Here is a 5,000-nt window from a genome sequence, read left to right as displayed (position 1 = left end):
CACTAATAGTACACACTATTTTATACTTTGTACACACTAACAGTACACACTATTTTATACTTTGTACACACTAATAGTAGCCACTATTTTATACGTTGTACACACTAATAGTACACACTATTTTATACTTTGTACACATGAATAGTACACATTATTTTATACTTTGTACACACTAATAGTACACACTATTTTATACTTTGTACCAAAAAATAGTACACACTATTTTATACTTTGTACCAACAAATAGTACACACTGTCATACTTTGTACACACTAATAGTACACACTATTTTATACTTTGTACACACTAACAGTACACACTATTTTATACTTTGTACACACTAATAGCAGCCACTATTTTATACATTGTACACACTAATAGTACACACTATTTTATACTTTGTACACATGAATAGTACACATTATGTTATACTTTGTACACACTAATAGTACACACTATTTTATACTTTGTACCAAAAAAATAGTACACACTATTCTATACTTTGTACCAACAAATAGTACACACTGTCATACTTTGTACACACTAATAGTACACACTATTTTATACTTTGTACACACTAATAGTACACACAATTTTATACTATGTACACACTAATAGTACACACTATTTTATACTTTGTACACACTAATAGTAGCCACTATTTTATATGTTGTACACACTAATAGTACACACTATTTTATACTTTGTACACATGAATAGTACACACTATTTTATACTTTGTACACACTAATAGTACACACTATTTTATACTTTGTACCAACAAATAGAACACACTATTTTATACTTTGTACACACTAACAGTACACACTATTTTATACTTTGTACACACTAATAGTACACACAATTTTATACTTTGTACACACTAATAGTACACACTATTTTATACTTTGTACACACTAATAGTAGCCACTATTTTATACTTTGTACACACTAATAGTACACACTATGTTATACTTTGTACCAAAAAATAGTACACACTATTTTATACTTTGTACCAACAAATAGTACACACTATGTCATACTTCGTACACACTAATAGTACACACAATTTTATACTATGTACACACTAATAGTACACACAATTTTATACTTTGTACACACTAATAGTACACACAATTTTATACTTTGTACACACTAATAGTACACACTATTTTATACTTTGTACACACTAATAGTAACCACTACTTTATACTTTGTACACACTAATAGTACACACTATTTTATACTTTGTACACATGAATAGTACACATTATTTTATACTTTGTACACACTAATAGTACACACTATTTATACTTTGTACACACTAACAGTACACACAATTTTATACTATGTACACACTAATAGTACACACTATTTTATACTTTGTACACACTAATAGTACACACTATTTTATACTTTGTACACATGAATAGTACACACTATTTTATACTTTGTACACACTAATAGTACACACTATTTATACTTTGTACACACTAACAGTACACACAATTTTATACTATGTACACACTAATAGTACACACTATTTTATACTTTGTACACACTAATAGTACACACAATTTTATACTTTGTACACACTAATAGTACACACTATATTATACTTTGTACACACTAATAGTACACACTATTTCATACTTTGTACACACTAATAGTACACACTATTTTTTACTTTGTACCAACAAATAGTACACACTATTTCATACTTTATACATGCTAATAGTACAAACCATTTAATTTTCTTCCCACACTTCCCACACCGCGTGTTATTTGGATCTTACTAAATCAGGTCATTGATATAAAAGAGTCTTTGTGGGCATCAACTTGCTTTAAACTCAAATTTGTCGTCCTGAAAAAATGTTTTTGTTCCTTCAGGGACGCGAGTCTGGCCTAAAAAAACACGAGAGACGTAAAACACAAGTTCAACATTCAAAGGAAAACAAGAGGCGGATAAAAGGAGCTTAAGTGTGTGTGTGTGTGTGTGTGTGTGTGTGTGTGTGTGTGTGTGTGTGTGTGTGTGTGTGTGTGTGTGTGTGTGTGTGTGTGTGTGTGTGTGTGTGTGTGTGTGTGTGTGTGTGTGTGTGTGTGCGTGTGTGTGTGTGTGTGAGAGGATTATTAAGCAAGTGAAGAGCAGGTGAACTTGAGCACTCAACCTTTTTTTTTCTGGCGTTCCTTCAGAATCTTTCCTTCCTCGTCTCTTCTCCTTCTGCCCTTCTTCTTCTCTCACACCGCCCAGGAATTATGATGCCACTCACCAAGCAATTAAAACCTCAATCACAGCGGAGGGGGAGAGGAGGGGGAGGAGGGAGAGGGAGTGGGGGAAGAGGAAGAGGAAGAAGTGGAGGCAGAGGATGAGGAAGAGGACGAGCAAAAGAATGGAGGAAGAGGAGGAAGTGGAGGAAGAAGAAGAGGAGGAGCAAAAGGAGGAGGGAGAGGAGAAAGAGGAGGAGCAAAAGGAGGAGGGAGAGGAGGAAGTGGAAGAGGAGGAGCAAAAGAAGGAGGGAGAGGAGGAAGTGGAGGAAGAGGAGGAGGAAGTGGAAGAGGAGGAGCAAAAGGAAGAGGGAGAGGAGGAAGAGGAGGAGGAGGGAGAGGAGGAAGTGGAGGAGGAAGAGGAAGAGGAGGAGCAAAAGGAGGAGGGAGAGGAGGAAGAGGAGGAGCAAAAGGAGGAGGCAGAGGAGGAAGTGGAGGAGGAAGAGGAAGGGGAGGAGCAAAAGGAGGAGGAGAGGAGGAAGTGGAGGAGGAAGAGGAGGAAGTAGAAGAAGTGGAAGAGGAAGAGGAGGAGCTAAAGGAGGAGGAAGAGGAGGAGGGAGAGGAGGAGTAAAAGGAGGAGGAAGTAGAGGGAGAGGAGGAGCAAAAGGAGGAGGGAGAGGAGAAAGTGGAGGAAGAGGAGGAGCAAAAGGAGGAGGGAGAGGAGAAAGCGGAGGAAGAGGAGGAGCAAAAGGAAGAGGAAGAGGAGGAGCAAAAGGAGGAGGAAGTGGAGGAAGAGGAGGGGGTCGAGGAAGAGGACGAAGCGAAGGGAGTGGAGGAAGAGGGAGAAGAAGAAGTGGAGGAAGAGGAGGAGGAAGAAGAGGGAGTGGAGGAACAGGGAAAAGAAGAAGAGGAGGAAGTGGATGAAAAGTAAGAAGAGAAGGTAGAGGTGGAAGCAAAGGGAGTGGAGGAAGAGCAAGAAGAAGAGGAGGAAGCGAAGGGAGTGGAGGGAGAATAGGAGGAGGAGAAGGTAGAGGAGGAAGCGAAGGGAGTGGAGGGAGAGGAGGAAGAGAAGGTAGAGGAGGAAGCGAAGGGAGTGGAGGAAGAGCAAGAGGAAGAGGAGGAAGCGAAGGAAGTGGAGGGAGAATAGGAGGAGGAGAAGGTAGAGGAGGAAGCGAAGGAAGTGGAGGGAGAATAGGAGGAGGAGAAGGTAGAGGAGGAAGCAAAGGGAGTGGAGGAAGAGCAAGAGGAAGAGGAGGAAGCGAAGGAAGTGGAGGGAGAATAGGAGGAGGAGAAGGTAGAGGAGGAAGCGAAGGGAGTGGAGGGAGAATAGGAGGAAGAGAAGGTAGAGGAGGAAGCGAAGGGAGTGGAGGGAGAATAGGAGGAAGAGAAGGTAGAGGAGGAAGCGAAGGGAGTGGAGGGAGAGGAGGAAGAAGAGAAAGACGAGGTAGAGGAGGAATTAGAGGAGGTAGAGAAGGAAGAAGAGGAGGCAGAGGACAAGTAGTTAGAGGAGGAAGAGGTAGGGGAGAAAGAAGAGGAGGAGGAAGTTAAGGGACTCGATGGAGTGGATGAAAAAAAAGGAAGAGGAGGTAGAGGAGATAGAGGAAGAGGTAGAGGAGGAAGAAGAGCAAGAGGAGGAGGCAGAGGACAAGTAGTTAGAGGAGGAAGAGAAGGTAGAGGAGGAAGAAGAGGAGGAGCAAGAGAAGGAAAAGTAGTTAGAGTAGGAAGAGGAGGTCGAGGAGAAAAAAGAGAAAGAGGAAGAGGCAGAGGACAAGTATTTAGAGGAGGAAGAGGATGTAGGGGAGAAAGAAGAGGTAAGGGAGAAAGAGGAGGAGGCAGAGGACAAGTATTTAGAGGAGGAAGGGGAGGTAGGGGAGAAAAAAGAGGAAGAGGAGGAAGAAGAGGAAAAGTAGTTAGAGGAGGTCGAGGAGAAAAAAGAGGAAGAGGAGGAGGAAAAGGACAGGTAGTTAGAGGAGGAGGTAGAGAAGGAAGAAGAGGAAGAGGAGGAGGAGGAGGAGATGTTTGACGAGCGTTCCTCAACTTTCTCAGTCTTTTTTGCCACTTGTGCCAGCTTTTTTTAATCATGTTGCAGGCATCAACTTCCAAATGAGCTAATACTTGCAAAAAATACCAAAGTTTCTCAGTGTGAAGATGAAATATCTTGTCTTTGCAGTCTATTCTATTGAATAGAAGTTGAAAAGATTCAGTTTGGAGGTTGAAGACTTACTGTACTGGTCACTTCCTGTTTCCTGTTACTGGCCTTGGCGTACTTCCTCTCAAGACAGGAAGTACGGCGAGTGTGGATGCATGAAGAATGGAGGCTCTCAACAACGTAAACACTCCTCGTGTGCACATCACGTGACGTGCTACACAACTACACAACTAATGTGCGCATCACGTGACGCGCTACACAACTACACAACTAATGTGCGCATCACGTGACGTGCTACACGACTACACAACTAATGTGCGCATCACGTGACGCGCTACACAACTACACAACTAATGTGCGCATCACGTGACGTGCTACACAACTACACAACTTTGTGACTCCTCATGTTCTCATTCCATCTGTCGTCCTCTCGTCACTCCTACATCCTCTCACTGCATACCCGAACACACAGTTCTGCTCGCCCGTCCTGCGCGTGTGTGTGTGTGTGTGTGTGTGTGTGTGTGTGTGTGTGTGTGTGTGTGTGTGTGTGTGTGTGTGTGTGCGTGTGTGTGTGTGTGTGTGTGTGTGTTGTTTTTTGTTTGATGTCTGATGAAAGACCTCCTCAAGTGTTGATGAACGTCTAAAT

The 5,000-nt window shown here is 42.0% G+C and overlaps 1 protein-coding gene and 1 pseudogene across 1 annotated transcript in view; both read left to right on the top strand.

Moving 5' to 3' along the window:
* The window catches only part of LOC140679510 (uncharacterized), a 44,710-nt pseudogene extending 41,310 nt beyond the window's left edge, over positions 1-3,400 (top strand).
* nrg3a (neuregulin 3a) overlaps positions 1-5,000 on the top strand; it is a 277,037-nt gene that overhangs the window by 82,037 nt on the left and 190,000 nt on the right. The gene's annotated exons all lie outside the window — the stretch shown is intronic.

The sequence above is a fragment of the Nerophis lumbriciformis genome, linkage group LG02 (assembly GCF_033978685.3).
Source record: "Nerophis lumbriciformis linkage group LG02, RoL_Nlum_v2.1, whole genome shotgun sequence".
In the NCBI taxonomy this organism is placed as follows: Eukaryota; Metazoa; Chordata; class Actinopteri; order Syngnathiformes; family Syngnathidae; genus Nerophis; species Nerophis lumbriciformis.
This window is presented reverse-complemented; position numbering and strand designations above follow the sequence as displayed.